General features: G+C 39.0%; 1 protein-coding gene and 1 non-coding gene across 22 annotated transcripts in view; both read right to left on the bottom strand.

Annotated features, from left to right (window-relative positions):
• Positions 1 to 23,109, bottom strand: part of SIPA1L1 (signal induced proliferation associated 1 like 1) — a 411,542-nt gene that overhangs the window by 330,728 nt on the left and 57,705 nt on the right. The window contains exon 1 of one of the 21 annotated variants that reach the window (XM_063715621.1): positions 4,170 to 4,273. The exons of the other annotated variants lie outside the window; for them this stretch is intronic. The gene's annotated coding sequence lies outside the window, so the exon portion shown is untranslated. Of the gene's footprint in view, positions 1 to 4,169; positions 4,274 to 23,109 lie in introns of those variants that run through there. 21 annotated transcript variants of the gene reach the window in all.
• On the bottom strand, positions 6,691 to 6,761 carry LOC112128923 (small nucleolar RNA SNORD56). The gene has a single exon (XR_002911368.1). It is a non-coding gene; the product is annotated as a small nucleolar RNA SNORD56 (small nucleolar RNA).

Below are 23,109 nucleotides of genomic sequence, written 5' to 3'. Positions count from 1 at the left end.
TGTACCAATCATTGTTACCATAGGCACAATAATTACTTTTGATACTTGTTTATTTATTTACTGAGTCTTCCTCAAGGTGGAAACCTTGTCTTTTTATTCATCCTTAAATGCCTAGAGCTTAAAATTGTACATTCATTAAAACTCTGTTGAATAAATGAACTATTACAATACCAAGAACCAAAACATTTGCAGATCGGTATGGGAAAGCAGCATGACACTGCACAAGAAGTATGGAATTGGAGCTAGACATCCTAAATTCAAACCCCAGAATCATCATTTAATGGTGCCCAAGGAATTCTACTAAGTTCTTTGTAAAATGAAGTCCTTTCCTAGCTAACTCACAAAATTATTGTTAGGATCAAATAACAGAATTTAAATGGACGCCCTTGCAATGCTAAATGTAATTCAAGACCTGTAACAAGTTAATAGTTAATACATGCCTACTGTGAGGCTGGTCCTAGTAGTGAAACTTACAATAAAAATGTATAACTTAAGTGAAATCAGAAAACATTTTGTCCTTTAATAAACTTGAAAGGGAAAAATGGTTCTTCCCCCCAGAACCTTGGGCTCTGTAGCCCAGGCTGGAGTGCAGTGCAGTGGTGCAATCTCTTCTCACTGCAACCTCCACCTCCTGGGTTCAAGCGATTCTCCTACCTCAGCCTCCTGAGTAGCTGGGATTACAGGCACCTGCCATCAAGTCCAGCTAATTTTTGTATTTTTAGTAGAGAGGGGGTTTCACCATGTTGGCCAGGTTGGTCTCGAGCTCCTGACCTCACATGATCTGCCCACAAAGTGCTGGGATTACAGGTAGGAGGCACGGCGCCTGGCCCAGACATGCTTTTAAAATTTTTAGATAAAAGGTGAGTTGCCTTTACCTGATCTTGATCCTAAAATACTAAAAGAATGCTTTTTGGTTACCAAAGTTATTTTTAAGCAAGCCAATCCAATGCAAATTTAGAAAAAGTTGACTATAGTTACAACCCTGAGTGCCAACCTTCAAAACAGAATTTTTAGCTTTCTGGCAAAAGTCATGAATCTATAAATTTTAAGTATTAATTTACTGACTTTAACTGAAGCCAAAACAGTCTCTTCACTGTGATGTGGGTGGGTGGGTGGGTGGGTGGGTGGGTGGGTGTGTGTGTGTAGTCAACGGAAAGTAAGCTTCATCCTATAATAGATATAAAACAGTAGTTTCAGAGGCAAGGCACCAGGTGGCCTACAGGAAGAAATACAGTGATCATACTGAAGTGTGAGCAGAGGACTGGGACTGGCAACTAGACTACAAACCAGACCATCAACTCAGACAAGCTGCACAGCTGGCTTGAGCTCACCCATCCACAAGCTCATTTTCTATAACCTCACAATAAAATTACTCAGAATTTAATTTTGGAGGGTACTGCTTCTATGATCTAACACTGAAGTATAAACCGATAAAAAGGACAGCCATTTTTAAAAAGTAGACTGTGAAAACAGTATGATTAAGGATTTTTTTTTTTTTTTTTTTTTGAGACAGAGTCTCAGCCTGTCGCCCAGGCTGCAGTGCAGTGGTGCAATCTCGGCTTACTGCAACCTCTGCCGCCTGGGTTCAAGCGATTCTCCTGCCTCAGCCTCCTGAGTAGCAGGGATTACAGGTGCCTGCCACCACGCCCAGCTAATTTTTTTGTATTTTTAGTAGAGACGGGGTTTCACCATCTTAGCCAGGTTGGTCTTAAACTCCCGACCTCGTGATCCACCAGCCTTGGCCTCCCAAAGTGCTGGGATTACAGGCGTGAGCCACCGCGCCAGGCCAAGATTCTTTTTATATAACATTTTTCAAACTCATTATACATATATGTAAATAACTAATAGGTACACTGTGCTAGCAAAAAGAAGGAATATGAATTGGTACTTCTAAAACTTAAACTCAAAAAGAAAATATTGAGGCAGAGAAGTACATGAAAAGTCTGTTTGGCACTGCTATGAAAGATACCCAGTTTAAGAAGAATGGAGACAGATGATCTACAATGAACATATGAGTGGCATTAATAGGGGCACATATTTCAATATATATAATTATATTCAGAAGCTTTTCATTATTCATGTGAAGGTCTCTCAAAAACATGCATCTTTACATGTTATTTTAAAGATGGCTACCTATTCCAAATGTGGAGGGAGAGGGGGACAGCAGCAGTTATAAAACTATTCACACAGTCCTCAATAACCATAAATACTATTATAATAGTAAAAATAAAATCTAGGACATCTAGAAGCTTCCTCCTTGATATTAATTTAAATAGCAAATATCTAATTGTCTTCCAATTAAGTAACTTCCCTTATAAATAAATAATAATGATAGTGTCTCCAATATGCCAGGCACATATTCTTTACCTCATATAATCAATATAACAATCCTAGGACATGGGCATTATCTCTATTTTAGGAAGGAGTATAATAATCAGTGAAGTTTTAAATCTTACCCAAGGCCAGGAACGGTGGCTCATGCCTGTAATCCCAGCACTTTGAGAGGCCAAGGCAGGCAGATCACATGAGGCCAAGAATTCAAGACCAGCCTGGCCAATATGGTGAAACCCTGTCTCTACTAAAAATACAAAAATTGGCCAGGTGTGATGGCTTACTCAGGAGGCTGAGGCAAGAGAATCACTTGAACCCGGGAGGCGGAGGTTACAGCGAGCTGAGGTCACACCACTGCACTCCATCCTGGGAGACAGAGAGAAAACTTGTCTCAAAAAAAAAAAAAACAAACTTACCCAAGATAAATTAAGAAGTGGTGGCACTGTTATTTAAACCCAAGACAATCCTATTCCAAATCCTTGCCTTTTTTATACAATGCCATCAATATATTGCCTCTCAATAATAAGTTAATTTTCAGTCTGTTCTCAGCACTATATGAATGAATGAGACTCATTATTTCATCTAATTCCTATAATAGTCTTGCAAGGTAATTATTACCCATATTTTTTTTTGATTTGAGAAAAGACTCCTAACAGTTAAGTAACTTGGCCAACGTCATACAGCTAACTTAATAACGGGACAAGCAGGGATCCCACCCTAAGTCGCTTGATACAAAGCCTAAGCTTCTACCATTGTATTATGCAGCCTCCACCTTATATTATTTACAATAATTGTAATTTAGGCATAATTTATAAATTATAAGTTTACTGTTGACAATGTTATATAAAAATGCATGTTATTAACAACAAACTGTTAAAATGCGTATTTTATATTTTTTCAGAAAAAAACTGGAAAAACACACAAGTAAAAAATCTTATATTTATGAGTGATAAGATTACTGGTAAATTTTTTTATTTCTATTTTTCTGGTTTTTCCTTAATTATGATATATAACTTACCAAAGGTTAATTTTTTTCTTAGCATTCATTTAACATTTTATATTTTTAGTTATGCCTATCTGCCTTAATTAAATATAACTTTTGCTAAAAAATATTGGGTTAAATGGGAACACTAACTGAGGAAAGTAACATAAAGAAAAATGTTTTAGAGCACAAACAAAAAAGCTACATTTCAGGACAGGTATGTTTCTTTCTGTTTTCTAGAACCTATCAAAACTAAATGCTGATTGTAAAACATGATAAAGTTTAATATAACTGCAGAGTTGAACAAACAGACGAACAACAGAGAAAAATATGTCATACAATTAAATCAGACAGCTTTTAAGTAACACTAAAAAAAAAGCAGCCTTTTTATTTTATATTTATCCAAAAAAGAATAAAGAAAGTAAAAGAGAGGTATTCAGAATCCCATAACTTGGAGGCAATGTTCAAGGAAAATTACTAAAACCAGCCAAGTCGGTGTAACTTGAGAAGAACACCCTTGGAAACTACAGCACAAAATCATCTTGGAAAAACATCAGTTTTAGTGACTCTTTGGGCATTTGAGCTGATTAACAGTAATCTGAACAAACTACTTAGTGGCTCTGAAATGTTGCTTAAGCTAAACAACAAATCAGAAGATGAATACCCACAAGCAATCAAATTTACTTTTAAAAATACATACTCTTCTCATTTTGCTCAATGACCCCATATCATGCTCACTAAACCTCTTTGGAAGCACTGCTCCTTCGTTGTGGAGGCTGCTGCAGCAAGTGCAACCTGAAAATGGGAGGTACATAAATTTCATTTCCCTAAAGGAAACTACCACTCTACTACTCACTGAGTAATCTGACAAGAATTTAACATTTGTCTTAGAAGCCATCAAGTGATATGCACTCCAATAGAAGCACAGGATCAGGAGGGTAGAAAAGGGGAGCTTCAACTTTTTCCAACATGTTTTAAGACCTGAAGCAAATATGATAAAACATTAAGATCTGATGAAACTGAAGGCATTGTATCATTCCTTATCCTTTCCAGTTTGTTTGAAATATTTTAAAATTAAAAACAGTAATGTTTAATATGTATATATTAACATATATACATATTAACATATATAACATATATTAACATATATATGTATATATTATACAGGTTAATACAACACTCATTCCTCCTAGTATATTTGAATCAATTAAAACACATACATACAATCTCAACATTCCTCCAGCCTTATCTGTGCCACTTGACCACCCAAGGCAGCCACTGCTGACGTGAATACCAAACATTCCCTAAGATTCAATTTGCTCCTTTGCAAAGCATGAATTCATAAAAAGTGCCATATGATAGGATAAAAAAATAAAAAATGCTTTATGTAATGATGCCAAAATAGTCTTAAGTCCCCTGAGATGGTTTATGTGGATGCCTTCAATCCATTTTTAAAGTGAAAATAAGTAGGTTTACTTCTTGAAATGGCACAATTCCAGAACAGATAGTCCTAATCCCCCTGAGAAAAGCACCGGTTCTCAAGGCACCTTACAAAGTATGCCACCTACTTTTCACACCAGAAAAGTCACTTTTGGTATTAAGATGACAAGAAGATATATTAATGGCAAGCTCAGACCTTTAAAATGTGAGTTCTTGGGCTGGGTCTGGTAGCTCAGCTGATGCCTGTAATCTCAGCACTTTGGGAGGTGAAGGCAGGCAGGGAGACTGAGCCCAGGAGTTTGAGATCAGCCTGGGCAACATGGTGAAATCCCAACTCTTAAAAAAAAATACAAAAAATACACTTTGTGAGGCCGAGGCGGGTGGATCACTTGGGGTCAGGAGTTAGATATTAGGCTAGCCAACATGGTGAAACCCCGTCTCTACTAAAAATACAAAAATCAGCCAGGTGTCATGGTACACACCTGTAATCCCAGCTACTCGGGAGGCTGAGGGAGGAGAATCGCTTGAATCCGGGAGGTGGAGGTTGCAGTGAGTCGAGACTGCACCACTGCACTCCAGCCTGGGTGACAGAGCAAGCATCTCAAACAAAATAAATAAATAATAATAATAATAAAAGGTGTGGTGGTTTATACCTGCACCTGTAATCCCAGCACTTTGGGAGCAGAGAAGAGAGGATGGTTTGAGGCCAGGGATTCAAGAACAGCCTAGGCAACATAGCAAGGCCCTATCTCTACAAAATAAAATTCTAAAACCTAGCCAGGTATGGTGGTGTGCACCTGTGGTCCAAGCTACTCAGAAGGCTAAGATGTCAAGATTACTTAAGCCCAGGGGTTCAGGGTTATAGTGAGCTACGATAGTACCACTGCACTCCAGCCTAGGCAACAGAGCAAGACCCTGTTTCAAAAACAACAACAACAACAAAAGTGCATTCTTAACTCTCTTCTCACTGAAAGAACCAGAGCCCACATTTGTATGGTGCTTTTGACTACACAGGCAAAAGGCACTACGTGGAAACTGCTCTCATTTATAGGAAACAGATGGGGTGAATAATAAAAACATCATCAACTGCCTCCCTCTTCCCTTCACTAGAATTTAAGAAACATTCGGTTAGTGACAAAACAAAAACTTGAAAAGCAGAAGTTCACAGCTGAAACAGGACTTGAATATGCATCAAGGAACATGTTATGAGCATCATAGTGGTCAGTCCTAAATGACATGATTTCAGCTGTACATTTCCTTATTCTCAAAAATAAGTGCTAAACTTACTTGCCACTCCTCAATGAAAGCTGAGATCTATCTCCACCCTCACCAGCCAAACAGATTAGATTTTAATTAAAGTGCAATTATTACTTTATTTAAGAATATGTATTTACTTTAATTCAAACACTTATGAAACATCTATTGGGTATAAGGTTCTGCGCAAAAAGCTGTGGAGCTCCAAACATCATGATGATCTTGAACTTCCTTTTGAAAAGTTCACAACCTAATTCACAGAGAAGGATATGTAAAAGCAGCAAGGACACAAAGTGTAAATAGGTACCACTTCAAGGACAGCAAAAGACCACGAAGTTCTACTTTGTCCTTACTATCCATCTGGTGTCTGTCATCTAGCTTTGGCCTCACCCTTCAGAAAGCCAGGGAACTCAGGTGCCTACTTCTACATCATTTCTGGCATCCATGAACTTGTGTGCTATCAATCATTACGAGATTACTAAGATGATCATCAAATCTCAGCATCCCAAGAGTGTCAGTCACACAAGGCGTGTCACTCGGAGTCACTGCTCATGTGTAACTATCCACTTTTAAATACAGGGAATACATTAATCTGAATGAAACTTGGAGGACTTGTAATTCTATCAGGTAGTTTAAGTGAGGATGGTATTTATTAATGCAAAAGAAAATGCTACAATTCATTTTCACTCAGACCCAAAGTATCAACATTCACTAGGTGAATTGCTGTTGACAAAAAATATTGCCATGATTGTAGTGAAAACATAATCTTATGCATAAAAATAGTTCAGAACTTTCAAGTAATACCTGGAACATAATAACCTTTGAAAATTAGTCTAAAGAAATGCAATTAAATTTTGGTTATTTATGCTAACACGGTGAAACCCCGTCTCTACTAAAAATACAAAAAATTAGCCGGGTGCGGCGGCAGGCACCTGTAGTCTCAGCCACTCGGGAGGCTGAGGCAGGAGAATGGCGTGAACCCGGGAGGCAGAGGTTGCAGTGAGCAGAGACAGCGCCACTGCAGTCTGGCCTGAGCAAAAGAGCGAGACTCCGTCTCAAAAAAATATATATTTTTTTTTTGGTTATTTAATTCCAGTTAGGCCATCAACCTTTCAAGAAAAAAAGAAACTCTATGTGAGAATTTGTCACATCTTATAAAGGTCAATTAAAAGAAGAATACAAACTTTGCCACCTAAGATACTAAAAATGCCTCACTGTGTACTTACATAAGATGTACAAACAAGATGAAATAGTGGCTTTTATGATTAAAAGGCTGCCTGAACAAAAGAAAGTCTGAATACTTGGCAAATAATACTAACAAAGCACTACTCCACTAACAACCAAACTGCAAAGAAAATAATTCATTTGCTGGAAGCAACTAGAAAGGCAAGGAGAGAGACTGAGGCATTGGCACTGGAAGGCTGGAAGGATTCCAGGAAGTTTTTAAATGACCTGCTCAGGAGCTTAACTTAGCCTGCAGGCAGTGAGCAGCTACCGGAAGGTTTATTAGAAATTGTCACAATCAAAACCATATGTGCCTGTATGTGCGCACACACACACACACACACACACACATTCCCCGCCCACCCCCCAAAAAAATTTCAATAGTATTGTGAAAGACAGCCTGAAAGAGGAAAAATACTGAATAAAGAAATACTAGTAATAAGATACTACTATATATATAAAGAAATACTAGTAATAAGATTGCTGCAATTTTTGAGGTGAGACATGACTGGGATCTGAACTGGGGTAGTGGGAATAAAGAAAGAAATGAATGTAAGAGAGACTTAAGAGAGAAAACTGACAACACACGGAAAACAATTATATGTCATGATGGAGGAAAAATCGGACCAAAGTCAACTAAAATCCTTGGCTTGAAGGACTGGAGAAGATGGCTATACTGTTGTCCAAAGAAAGAAACTGCACCATCATAAAATAAATACACTATTCTCAAAAACAGTATTTCTATCAAGATTACAATTGACTGACCTTTGAAGTTATTAATAGTTATCTTCAACAGTCAGAATCATCCATTAGCCACACAGAGGCCAGTCCTAGAAAGAGACTCAGCTCCAAATGGGCATTTTGAAATTTGTCCATTTAGTTTACCTTAAAAAACGTCAGTAAATAATTTAAATTTATCAAAAAATATAAGATATTCTACAGAAGAAACATTCCACAAATGGAACTCATGATTCTCCATAATGAATAGCATTTCCTCAATGAATTTTATAATAGAATCTAATTTTAATGCTCTTGTTAATGAGTTTTAGCATTAACTGATTACATGGCATTTTTAAATATAGTAAACCTTTTTAAATGACACATATAGCATAATATAACATATGATAAACTACTAACAACGCTACTCAAAACAACATAAAATTATAGATACACAATGTAATTAGGGTGAATGCCTAAGAGCAAAAAAAAATTTTTACCAAAAAATTGTATCAGTTTTACCATACCACCTTCTTAATATTCAACCTCAGATAACTGACCACTTGGACCAAACTGCTTTGCAGGACATGCTCGTTTCTAAAGATTAACAGACTGATCTTGAACTGAGAAAAAACACACAAACCCAAGTCAACAAGTCAAAGTACAAGGGTAAATGAACAAACAGGGGACAATAGTTGGCCAGGAGCATAAAAATTAGGTAAAAATAAGTGAGGCAAAAGAAACTAATATATTTTGAAGGTCTGCTAAAAGTTTGGCACTGGGCTGAGAAACCCAAGTGAACTGATTTCAGAACCCAGACACTCCCCTCTTCCCCAAAATCACTATATAATAAGTCTTTAGATAATTGGGTATAAACTTCAAGAGGGCAGAGAAGGCTTGGTAACCAGCATATTTACGGGATCTAGAACAGCACCTGGCACAGAATAAGTCCTCAATAAATATTTACTAGATGCATGCATAAATGGGTAAGTGGCTAGATGGGTGAAGGATTTTTTTTTTTTAAATGATCTGGACCATGCATACAGAAGGAGATCCTGACACCTTAAGCAAGAGACGACAACAAATATTCTCCAAGCTACTATGTTCCCTTCTCTAAGGAGCACAGGACATCACAGTGGAATGTAAAAGGCATGAGCTCCATCATCAGACCTGGATGGGAAGCCAAGTTTCAGACTTACCCTTACTTTGTCCCTGGGCAAGTTACTACTCGGTGGCTGAAATATGTAGACTAATTCCTTAATCTTGAAGTTGTAAAAAGCCTTAACTAAAATAACATATATAGAGTTTCTAGCAAGTACCTGGCGCATAGTTTTCATACTTAATAAATGTAAATCCCTCCATATACTGGGCCAAGGGAAACAACACTGGTGCTGACACAGTCCTGGTCTTCAAGCCCACAAGAGGAGTCTCAGTGAAAGGAATCCTAGTGTGGTCTACAGCAGGACCAGCTCTTGAGTTTTCAAGAGACAGGATCTTGCTCTGCCACCCAGGCTGGAGCAAAGCAGTGCAATCATAACTCACTGCGGCCTCAAACTCCTGGACTCAAGTGATCCTCGCACCTCAGCCTCCCCAGTAGCTGGGACTACAGGCAAGCCCTACTGCCCCCAGCTAATTGTTTTTTATCTTTTGTAGAGACAGGGTCTTGCTATGTTGCCCTGGCTGGTCTGACACTTCTGGCCTCAAATGATCCTCCTACCTCAGCCTCCCAAAATGCTAGGATTTACAGACATGGCCACCACACTCAGGCTTTGAGTCATTTTTAACCATCAATCCCAAAGCCTCACTCATCATATTATGTTAGCAGCATAAACAGTCATAGTATGAGCCTATGTACAACTCAAAAAGGAAACTGGACTCTGCCAGTCCAGTGAAACGCAAAACAAAACAACACATGCTCTGTGGCTGACAATTGCACACTTGCCAAAATTATGCATATTTTTCTTCGTTATTATGTCAAAGCTTCTTTCTTGAAAGTATCTGAAGTGTATTTTGCAGATCTGATGAAATTATGAATCATTACAAACTCTTTTTAAGAAAAATTTCCTAAGGGCCCTCTCCAAACTAAGAGACCAAAATAACTGCACATTTGGCTATAATTATGCCTTTATACATTTTCTCTTTCTTATTTCAATTGCATCATATTATATAATGCAGCCCCATTATTAAACATGACAATAACACCCAAATTTTTTATCCATAATTGAAATGATGAAAATAATTTTTTAACAAGCTCTAATATAGCTTCTTCTTTTGAGTTAGTATTAAAATGAATCATACAAATTATTTTAACTATCCTTCTCCTTACTGCTTATCCATCAGGTGAAGTCAGTAGCAGGTCACCTTAAGTTTATCTTAACTTTAGATGGTACCTTGGGCACATTATTCAACTACAAACTTCAGGAGTATCTACAATGCTTTTTGCAATAGGAATCCACATCACTTAATTCAAACATGATTCCAGATCACTAAACTCAAATACACAGTTAAACAGTTTGTTTTTGGATGAGGTCATTTTATTCACTGCTGATTTTAAATAAACATTATTACAACGGATGTATATAGCAGGAGAGGCTGGAGAATAGGTGAAAAGGTCTGAACAGAGGAAGACGGTCACACCAGAGACATTTCTCAAGCAACATAGTTCTCTCTTATGAACAAGATCTGAGTATCATTCATGAAGTCTAGAGAATAATACATAAATGCAACAGGAGATGAATGACATAATATTCTGGTAACTTCAAACCATTTTACAAACCATTTTCTAGCTACAAAATAATAGTAATAGAGGCTTCCAGTTAATGAATGGACATTTGGAAATTAATGCTGTATAATTAAGTGGTGAATGGAGAAATTTAAACTATTTAAGGTAATAGGGGAGGCACACCCTATTTTGATTAGAATCAGCCAGAAGCTATGGGAGAAAGGATGAGTGCCCAGTAGAACAACTCTCTGAAGAGATCTAGGCTGATATGCTGGCAGGGGATAAAGAAGAAAATGTGGGTAGCAAGTCAACACCTTCCTCCGCCCTTGCTGGCTTTGATAGCGCATACTTCCCAGAAGCTTTCTGAAGATAACGATGCTGCCCTAGCAATCTAGCCAGCTAGGAACAGGGTTTGCTTATTCTACTATCAAATACTTGTCTGCCTGAAAATTTACCTCTCATTGCTTGTTAACAAGTGACTTTCTAGTAGACATCAATACTCTAAAACTTCTGTTTAAGCATATCAGATTTTCCAGGATCTGATCAGCCCTGGATAACCAGACCACTGGTGTTACTCAACTACAAAGCTATTATTTTTTATTTTTTTAGAGATGGGGTCTTACTGTATCACCCAGGCTTGAATGCAGTAGCATGATCATGGCTCACTGCAATCTTGACCTCACAGACTCAAGTGATCCTCCCATCTCAGCCTCCCAAGTAGCTGAGACTTCAGGTATATGCCACCAATCCTGGCTAAAGTTTTTTCTGGTCGGGTGTGGGGAAGATAGAGACTGGGTTTTGCTATGTTGCCCAAGCTGGTCTTGAACTTCTGGCCTCATCTGATCCTCCTGCCTCAGCCTCCCAAAGTGCTGGGATTACAGACATGAGCCTCCACGCCCAGCCACAAAGCTATTACTAAATCAAGTCCTGCTAGCATGAGTGTGGTCCAATAGGATTTTACAAATCGGCTTTGGCAAACTATGAGCTCCACAACATATCAGAAGACAATCTGTTCTTTAATTGTCCACAGTGTACACCCAATTTAATTTGGAACATTTCTTACCAGATTTCCTGCACTTTCAAATGCATATTAATATCATCTTTCTTTACACAATTACTTATTTTAAATTTTCCTTAGCCTCATTTTACCCTTTTTTAGACCTAAGATGTGTTTATTATTGAAAATATTATAATAACTTGACAATTTTTAAGGAGTACTATTAAAAGAAGGTAATCCAAAATACAACGTGGTCTTGCTAGAAACTAGGAATGCCCCTCCATATATTGATATCCTATTGGAATATTTAATAAGGGAGTCAAGAGAAGTACACTCTTACAAACTTCAAAGGTTTAAATCAACCAATCGGTAAGTTCAACTATGTATTTATTATATCTCATGATGTTAAATTCCAAAGCCACAGCCACAATAAAGTATCAATATGGTAAGGCAAGTGAGAATTATATTCATTCACTAAAAAATTACTGAATGCCCAGAATGGGCCATTTATTGAGAGCTTTCAGGCACTGAAAAGTTAAACAGGATACATAGTCCCTGTATTCAAGGATTTTATGGTCTAGGGGAGTAAGCTAAATAAAAAGTTTCGGCCAGGCGCGGTGGCTCACGCCTGCACTTTGGGAGGCCGAGGCGGGCAGATCACGAGGTCAGGAGATCGAGACCATCCTGGTTAACACAGTGAAACTCCGTCTCTACTAAAAAAAAAATACAAAAAATTAGCCGGGCGTGGTGGCAGGCGCCTGTAGTCCCAGCTACTCGAGAGGCTGAGGCAGGAGAATGGTGTGAAGCCGGGAGGCGGGGCTTGCAGTGAGCCGAGATTGCGCCACTGCACTCCAGCCTGGGTGACAGAGCAAGACTCCGTCTCAAAAAAAAAAGTTTCAATAGTACTGTAACAGAGGTAAGTGTTATGAAGTAACCAACTCGAGTAAAGCAGAAAAACTCTACAGATGTTAACTTTTAAGCTAGTCCTGAGAGGAAAATAAGAATGTATTCAGCAAATCAGAGGAATGTTTAAGGAGAAGAAACAGCAAGGGCACTGAAAGGCAAGAAATCACATTATGCAAGGACTTCACTACCACTAGAACAAACAAGGCTCAGTGACAGGTGAGTGAGAAGAAAGAGATCAACAGGGAAGGCAGAAGCCACATCCAGAGGGCCTCTGCCATATTAAGGCACTCAGCTTCCATCCTACAGATTATGGGGAACTCCTGAAGCATCTGCCTGCACCAGAGCATGTCTGTCCTCAGAAGATAATGGGTATTGGGAGTTGTAGCTTTCCTGCACTTCCCAAGCCTCTCTGGCTTCCTCTTGCTTGGACAGTTGAGACTTGAGGGCAGGGAGAATGAGTGGATACTCTTCCTCCAAATCTAAATGGACATAGGCTGAAAATCATCCTCAGTGTCCTCTTCTACCCACCTGATGCTGAATGGTTTCAGATAATCTTTAACAGCGTGGAATCTTAGAATGGAAAGAGAAGCAGTACAGCAGTCTACTTCTCACCTCTGCAAGAATCTGCTCAATACACCTTGATCTACTGCTACACACTGGACAACGACAATGTCCTCCCTGTGCCTTCTTTCCTCAGAATCACTTGCTACAGTCCTCCCAACCTGGCATCACTTGAATTCCTGTCTGAAACTGTCTCCCTCTCGCCTTAAATGTACTCTCCTTAGAGAGTCACTCTTTAGAATGTACTCTAGTTGGTCAGAAGAAGACAAAAAGAACCCCCATGTTCTCTAATCATGGTAGAGTATCATAGGCACATTAAGTTCTCGGAGCAGAACATGCTATTTCTTGGCTAGCACTGACCTTTACAGAAGTACAGGACCTGGATCATTTTAAATCTGTTGTCAAATAAAACACCTAATCCTTGTTCATATGAACTGTTCTCACAGGCAGCATTTACTTGTCCTTCAAATCACGTATCACAGTTATAATTTAACATTTATATGTGTGATTATTTAAGTAATGTCTACATTCCCAGCCTATAGACTAAGAATACTGAATGCGGCTGGGCGCGGTGTCTCATGCCTGTAATCCCAGCACTTTGGGAGGCCGAGGCGGGCGGATCACGAGGTCAAGAGATCGAGACCATCCTGGCTAACACGGTGAAACCCCATCTCTACTAAAAACACAAAAAATTAGCCGGGCGTGTGGCGGGCGCCTGTAGTCCCAGCTACTCGGGAGGCTGAGGCAGGAGAATGGCATGAACCTGGGAGGCAGAGCTTGCAGTGAGCCAAGATCAGGCCACTGCACTCCAGCCTGGGCAACAGAGCAAGACTCTGTCTCAAAAAAAAAAAAAAAGATACTGAATACAGGCACAAAACTAATTTTTGTTGGCTTTTTTTTTTTTTTTCCCAATTTCCTTTCCATTGTCATTGTCCTGTGAAGTCTTAGTATAGTGTCTATTCCTAAGGAAGGGTTCAATAAATGTCAGATGAAGAATTAGATACACATATTTAAAAATTACATGAAGCAAGATATATTGTCACCGCAGCAACAAAATCAACATTCTATAGAAGGCCAGTGGAGATTTTTTTCACTTCCTCTGTGGAGAAAAGGTGTTGTGGAGGAAGGGACACGCAAGCAGATTACTGAATGGTGGGGTTTTTGTTTTTGCTTTTGTTTTTTTGAGATGGGATCTCATTCTGTCACCCAGGCTGGAGGGTAGTGGTGCGATCTTAGCTCACTGCAACCTCCATCTCCCGGGCTCCAGTGATCCTCCCATTCCTGCCTCCCAAGTAGCTGGAACCACAGGCACATGCCACCATGCACGGCTAATTTTTTTTTTCTTCTTTTTTTGGTAGAGACAGGGCTTCACCATGTTGTCCAGGCTCTGGTCTCAAACTCCTGAGCTCAAATGATCCACCTCCCTTGGCCTCCCAAAGTGCTGGGATTATGAATGGTGTTTTAAATAACATTGAAACTAAAGAAAAATATTTGGGCACCAAAACAACCAATAAAAACCGTGTTTTTGAAGAACAGCTATGTACATGGGAAAATGCTCATAATATTAAGTTCATAAACACGATACAAGAGTATGGCTGCCTCTCCCTCCAAAAAACCCTGAAAGGAAATAGTTTGAATATTAATAGCAGTTGCTGCTGAGTTGTGGGATTACTGGTGATTTTTATTTTCTTCTTCATGCTTTATTGTACTTTCCAATTTTTCTATAATAAAGATTTTTATAATCAGAGGGGAAAATATTTGGATTGCTTAACTCATTTAGGATGAAACAGCCGTATCATTTTAAGTCTTTAGGTTTTATCAAACAGGTTTCTGGACCATTTTTTCACTGTCATACTTTATTTGAATGGTATAAGCATAAGGAATGCTGGATAAGAAATTTCAGTCCCAAAGAAAATTACAAATTATCATCCTACCCCAATCTTCATAAATTGCATTTACTCTCTAATCTCCTTTTTGGAAAGATGGAAATCTTGACAACATGTGACAAAGGACTTATGTTTACAGGTAATACTAGAAAATCAGAAACCAGTACCAGTGAATGCACTTGTCTGGTGAATATTAACTGTTCCCTTTCCCACTCTCCTCCGAGCCCTTCAGATGATGAAACACAGCACCACACTGACAGTCAGCATGTCAGACCGAGGAAAGGGTGGGCTCCTGACGACGAGTCTCTATTAAATGTGAGGAACACAAAGACCTATTACCTACATTGCTACACACTTTAGTCCAATTGATTAAAAAGTTGAGAAGTATGCCACAAAACACTGCCTATTACCAAAGAAATGAAGAAAAATACACTCAATATTCCTAAACATGAAACATCTCACTTGTCCCCTGCAATCTATAGGAAATCTGAAATGGGAGATTAAAGTGCCCTTCTATGTCTAAGACTACACAAAATATAAAAAACAGTGGTGGAAAAAACTACCACTTTAAGTAGATGTCAGATTTCCTACAAATGGTACTATCTTAGAAATCCAAATAGAAGTAAAAGATTTTCTGAGCAATGATCATCAATCATGTATCTTCCTTAACTAGTCAAAGGTGGCAAAAGGGAAACATAGAAACTATGAAGGAATGCACAGTTTCCAGTTAGTTAAATCTATTACCCACTGAGCCATCTAGACAGATGCCTTGTACAACTTATTTTTCTTTCCTCTTAAAAGCCCTAAGCTTTGACCCACTGGTCCTTCTTCCCTCCAGTTACAACTATCTACCCATCTCCTAGGGGTCTGTTTCCCTCAGGACTTCCTGCAGAGGAACCAGCCCTATCTCACCCTTTATCAAGTCTTCCTATCTTTGAAACAATCAGACAAATCTTTGGTGATTCATCAGAAATCAATTCTAATAAACAGGTCAGGCACGGTGGCTCATGCCTGTAATCCCAGCACTTTGAGAGGTTGAGCTAGAAGGAATGTTTGAGCCTAGGAGTTCGAGACCAGCCTGGGCAACATAGCAAGACCCTATCTCTACCAAACAACAACAAAAACTAAAAACCTATTTATATAGGTAAGGTAGTAAAAAATACGTATGACACACTATGACTACAGAATCAAGAAACCTCACTACAGAATCAAGAAACCTCAGAAAGCTCTTCAATGAAGAATTTGAATCCTGGCTAAAATGTAGGTAGCACTAGGGAGGGTTCTGATTTAAAAACAAATAAATCTGGCCAGCTTTAAGATCCTAAAGCTCCACAGATGATTCTGATGTTCAGCCAGGGCTGAGAACCACTTTCAGAGACTTTCAGACTGTCACTCATGTAATCGTGTATTTAAGCTTCTACCATCTTCTGCAGGAAATATCTTTAGCCTCTCATTCTCTCTATCCATGCGGATCCTAAGTTATCCTATTAAAAAAGAAGAGCACATGTGACGTGTGGGCCAACAAAGTGCCTCTAGAGTCTGGAATTTGACACAGAAAGGGTAAGCTTCAATTATGTTAAAATCTCAGGTGCATTCATAGCATTTCCCCAGGCTATGAAAAGAAAAGCTAAAGTATGTGTAGAAGCTATGCACTCTTAAATCCTTAATGTACACAGTAGATAATAATATTCGTGTGGTTTTGTAGATAATTCCTTGTGAATGATCTCCCAAATACGTAAGATAAATTAGACTTAACTTCTTTGTTTGTAGCTTGGGTTAATTAAAGTCTAGGTGGTAGATTCTGCTTTGACAAAAACCTGCGTCTGTATCTTTTATTGAATAATTTTTGCATTACTTTTTCACACTTGTGGTACATTATCCTAAAATGAACAATAATGAACAAAGTATTTTGCAGTATCTACTGACTTAGGGAAAATTAAAAATCATATTTTAGGCCTTCTCAATAAATGCCATTTTCTGCACACTAGAGTCATTTCTCACAAATTCAAATATTTGAACACCTTGTATGAAGTATGTGCTGTGCACTGATATCTCAGTTAACAACACACCTTGCTCTGCAGAGTGATCTGTCTTGGCTTTTATCCAAAAGGAAGATGAAATGCAATGTCTTCGTATCATACCGATACTCTAGAAATTAACTTGGATTCATCGTTAGCATAACAAATTGAATCATACCAAAAGCATCTGCCTTAGGTTTTTATTTAAATGTTAAGCACAGTAAAACCAACCATTTTAATGGCTCAAGAAACAAGAAATCCAATAACTTCAGCAACGAAGGGTTACGATGCTGGTTAAGTAGTTTCCTCTATATAAAAGACAATTCTCCACGTGTAGAACAGAAACCGTAACACATTCCTGCTAGAGAACAACTTCTGCAGAGGTGAAATGGTTATCTAGAAGGATAGTTTGAAACATATGTATGCATACCTTTTCATAAAGTCTTTTTATTTAACAAATTTTTATGTGCCTTCTGTTATTCAGACAGCCTGTGTTAACACCTACAGAAGCCACACACACACCTTTCTTGGCTACAGTAATCATGTCTTTGATTACTGAATTAAAGACAAACTTTAAGATGTGACCTTTAGCTATTTTTTTCTTTTGTTCCTTAGACAGGGTGGCATGATCATAGCTCACTGCAGCCTTGAACTCCTGTGCTCAAGGGATCCTCCCACCTCAGCCTTCTGAGGAGATGGGACTACAGGCACGTACCAGCACACCTGGCCTAGTCAATTATTTTTAAATAGTTCTATATTAACAATATTTACTCAGTCTTTTTTTTTTTTTTTTTTTTTGAGACAGAATTTCACTCTTGTTGCCCAGGCTGGAGTGCAATGGCGCGATCTCAGCTCACTGCAACCTCCGCCTCCCTGGTTCAAGCAATTCTTCTGCCTCAGCCTCCCGAGTAGCTGGGATTACAGGCATGCGCCACCATGCCCAGCTAATTTTGTAATTTTAATAGAGACAGGGTTTCTCCATGTTGGTCAGGCCGGTCTCAAACTCCTGACCTCAGGTGATCCGCCTGCCTCGGCCTCCCAAAGTGCTGGGATTACAGGCGTGAGCCACTGCGCCCGGCCACAGTCTTTCTTTTAATATCTATCCGTAACTAAGGGCCAGCTACTGTTCATAGGGAAGATTTTTAACACAAACCAATGAGAAAATTCACAGTAACGAGAAGAAAGTACTCAAGTTTGGATACTGGTTAAACCTTACACAGCCTCAGCAGATCAACTTGGTCTGTCTAAATCAATGGTACTGAAGGTATGTATTAATGAGATAATACATTTGAAAATGATTTTAAACTAAAAATAAAAGGATCATTCAGTTATCTTCTAGTCAAGAGCTGCCAGGACACACCAAAACAAGTAAAACAGTGTTCATCTGTTTATTCATCTTTGAAATGTTACCATTTTCTTCTTCCCTTCCCTTTCCTTCTCCCTTTGTTTCTTCCTTTCTTCATTTTACAGATATTTACTGTGCATCTACCATATACCAGATATAGTCACTGTGATGGTTAATATTCAGTGTCAACTTGACTGGATTGAAGGATGCAAAGTATTGTTCCTGGGTGTGTCTGTGAAGGTGTTGCCAAAGGAGATTAACACTGGAATCAGTGGACTGGGAAAGGCAGACTCAACCTCAATCTGGGTGGGCACCATCTAATGAGCTGCCAGCACAGCCAGAATAAAAGCAAGCAGAAGAACGTGAAGAAACTAGACTGGCTGAGTCTCCCAGCCTACATCTTTCTCCTGTGCTGGATGTCTCCTGCTCTCGAACACTGGAATCCAAGTTCTTCAGCTTTGGGACTTGGACTGGCTTCCTTGCTCCTCAGCTTACAGACGGTCTATTGTGGGACCTACAAACTCTCCTTTATATATACATCTATCCTATTAGTTCTGTCCCTCTAGAGAATCCTGACTAATATAGTCACCACACTGTCCAATATGATAAGCAGTAGTCACACGTGGCCATTGAGAATTTGAAATGGCACTAGCACAAATTGAGATATACAGTAAGCATAAGATATACACTAGATTCTGAAAACAAAAGAATGTGCAGGCCGGGTACGATGGCACACGCTTGTAATCCCAGCACTTTGGGAGGCTGAGGTGGGCGGATCACGAGGTCAGGAGATCAAGACCATCCTGGACAACATGGCGAAATCCTGCCTCTACTAAAAATACAAAAATTAGCTGGGCGTGGTGGCACATGCCTGTAATCCCAGCTACTCGGGAGGCTGAGGCAGCAGAATCACTTGAACCAGGGAGTCAGAGGTTGCAGTGAGCCGAGATTGCGCCACTGCACTCCAGCCCGGGCAACAGAGCAATACTTGTTTCAAAAAAAAAAAAAAAAAAAAAAAGAATGTAGAAAAGAAAGTCAAGTATCTCTATAATTTTTTATATGCATTATATGTTGAGATAATATTTTACATAAATCAGATGAAATAAAATATATTATTAAAATTAAATTCACTTTTCTTTTTACTTTGTCTTAATGCAACTAGAAATATTTAAATATAATAAAGGCACAGCGTACATCTATTGGATAGAGCTATTCTACACCCTGAGGTTTTATTAGGGAACAAAACCAAGTCCCTACCCTCGAGGAGCTTTTGTTTCAACATCTATAGCACTAAATTCTACAATAATCAGCAGCAAAAACTAAAAACCAGCAACTGTTGTAGAGAAGACTCTGGGATGGAGGCCATACCCACACCTACCTACTTTCCTTTAGTCCTTACTCCACCAAAGGCAGGGCCTATGGTCCCCAGAATAATCAGAGTCAGTAAAATTGTGAGTTATGACCTTGACCATGTTGAGGAAGACTGTCTCTACCCTGTTGGGCACTTCTGAGAACACGACCAATTTTAATCAGAACTTCTGAGCGAGAAAGCTTTTAATCTGGGGCATCAGTAGTTTCAAGGCATCCTTTTTTAGTACTCTGGGTTGTGCCTTAAAAATATTTTAAAAGGTTTCCAACTGTTGAAAGATGTGTCTTAACAATGACACCCTCTCCTGGATTCTAACATCCTCCTTTATTACAAGAGTCCTTTATCGCTGTCCTCTCCACAAGTCCGATTAACCCTGACTCTCCTCAATACCTTTCATTCCCCATATCACAGCCAGAGTGCTTCCAGATAAAGAGCAAAAAGCTGAATTAAACAACACAAGTCCATTACAGCAATGCTGAAAGTCCCTACTGATCTGAAGGAGACAGTCAAAGGAAACGTGGGTCAGGCTGACTACAGAAGACAGGCCAGTTAAATGTGAGATTACTGGCAGTTTTAAGATTTTAGAGAATATCTGAAGAATGAGTTTAATTTAGACCAAATGGGCCCATATTTCAATAGCAGTTTACCACCAAAAAAGGCATGTTGAGTATTTGAATTTCATATTCCATGTGTTAGAAACTTACCTTAAATTCAAACCACAACATGACAAATGTTTTGCTGGCCCATACATCTTTCTGGCTGACTACAAACAAATCAAGGCTTTTGAGAGATTCTCTATGCCATAAAAGGCTCTATCGGGTGTAGCAGAAAAGTCCAGAAGCTCCAGTTTCAAGGCGGGTGGTGTCGTTTCATGTTGAACCCATTCCCGTGCACCACTCATGCTGTTCTCTCGGCTGGGTGTGCCCCTGTACCTTCTGCCAACTCAAATGTTAGGCCTTCAAGGCCAAGCCCCAAACCCAGGCCCCACACAAACCCAGCATAATCTCCCTCCTTCATTCTGAAAGGAACCAATGTATTGAACATAAATCACTTTATCTCTTCCCTAGGGATTTTAAACACCTGCAACTCAGAAAGAAAGCAAAGAAAAAAGTCAGCATGACATCTGAAAATTCATCACCTTCCCTTTCAATCTGTTGGATGTATCTTATCTTTATTCAGCAATAATGCTGTGCCTAACACCAGGGACATGAAAAGGATGTACAGGCAGAATTCAAGTAATTTGCAGTCTGGCTGAGAAAAAAAACAAGCACATAATGACCCTGCCACCTAACAAACCCTATATGAAAAGAACCAGCAAAGTGCCACCTGAGCCCACGGAAAGGCCCGTCCTCCTGAGTGATTGAAAAAGCCCCATAGAATAGGTAATAAACAAGCAAACAAGTTAAGAATAAGTAGAAATTCATAAGGAAAAGTGGGTGATATGGTTTGGATATTCATGCCTTCCAAATCTCCTGTTGAAATGTGTTCCCCAGTGTGGAAGGTGGGGCCTGCTTGGAGGTACTAGATCATGGAGGCGGATCCCTCATGATGGATTAGCACCATCCCCTTGGTAATAAGTGAGTTCTGGCTCAGTTAGTTCACCTGAGATCTGGTTGTTTAAAAGTGTGTGGCACCTCCCCCCTCTGTCTTACCCCCACCACCCCTTCTCCTCCCTCTCCCTTTCATCATGATTGTAAGCTTCCAGAGGCCCTCGCCAGAAGCTGAGTAAATGATTGTGCCATGCTAGTACAGCCTGCAGAACCATGAGCTAATTAAGCCCCTTTTCTTTATAAATTACCCAGTCTTGGATATTTATAGCAATGCAAAAATAAACTAACACAGTGAAGAAGGCATTTCAAAGGCAGTAACGCATGGTATATTAAGAGAAATGAGAGGATGTGCTTAAAACCTTCACACAGAACCATTTTAAAAATATCTTCCAATATATTAAATTATTCATCTGGGCATTTGAGACTCTATATAAATGGAACCCCATCCAGCTTTGCTACATTTACCAAAGTATAACATAGCAAGTAAGAGTGAACTCTCCAGGACCAGTCTAGGGTCAGAGTTTCAAGTTTCTTAACCTCAATTTCTTCATCTGCAAAATGGGATGACAATAATACCTATCTCATAGGGTTACTATGTTATTGTTATGAGGAAATGATAATATAAGAACACTTAAAACAGCACAAGTTAAACATTCAATAAACACTAGCATTATTATCATTTATTTTCCTCACTAGATGATGTAGCAATCTGAAGCTGTTATCCTCAACACATGCCTCAATCTGAAAAACTCTTCATAGGTTCAAGTCCCACCTAGTAAGACACTGCTTAAATACTACCTCCCACATGAAGCCTTCACTCCCTCCATTCATTGGGGAAATCGGTGTTTCTCCATCCTTTAAACTCCCAGAATATTCTGCTGGGCCTCTCTGGGGCACCCATCACTGTATTATGATTATGGTCACTTCTGATTTCCTCGACAAGGCTACAACTCTTTAAGAGCAGAAACTATATCTTACTGATCTTGGTCTTCCCCAGAGAACTGATCTTTCACATATGGGCACTCAATATTTGCTGTTGAACAAATAAAAATACTCTCTCCTTTAATTAAGAACAGACTGGTGCTTTTAAAAGTGCTATAATGTCTATCAAGCGATTCATCCTAATTACAAAAAAAAAAAAAAAAAACCCTTACCAAGGGAGAAACCCTGAGAGCAATTCTACACAGCTCAGTCGTTAGTGACTCCTGCAGAAAAGTCAAGAACAAGATGGTGTTCTTAAAGTGACCGACAACTGCCAAAATGGAGTCACCTTTGGACTGCTACTGGCTAAACGAATCTCTCTCCTTCCTTCTTAAATTCTCTGAACAAGTTCTAATGTAAATTTGTTTAGGCTTTTGCTATCTTTCTGTTATGTATTTACAAAAGGTGGGACAAAGTTTCCATATCATATTCATTGCTTATCCAGATTCTAAAGCCTATTTCATCTGGTTATGTTTTCTACCACCCAAGTAAAGAAAAGCTAGTCTAGAACCACCCCAAACACTTGGCTTATGCAATAATAATGTCAGCATCAAACTGCACAGAACTCTTAGCTTAGCGCCTTTCTCCCTAGTGAAAGCAGAGGGGAAGAGCACCTAATCCAGAAATTACCACTGTCCTCTAACACTATTCTAACTAGACAGCATAATTATTGCTAAGTATTACTTGATTAAAATTCTAAACTTTAATTAGCAGAAAAAAATGTTAACTTGGATTGGCTTCCTCTTACAAGTAGAAACATTCTCACATTTAAGCACACTCAAGGAATTCAAAGACATTCTTCATTTACTATGCAGTACTGATGACT

Source organism: Pongo abelii, chromosome 15 (assembly GCF_028885655.2).
Source record: "Pongo abelii isolate AG06213 chromosome 15, NHGRI_mPonAbe1-v2.0_pri, whole genome shotgun sequence".
NCBI classification, from domain to species: domain Eukaryota; kingdom Metazoa; phylum Chordata; class Mammalia; order Primates; family Hominidae; genus Pongo; species Pongo abelii.
The sequence above is the reverse complement of the archived record's forward strand: the minus strand, read 5'-3'. Positions and strand labels throughout refer to the sequence as shown.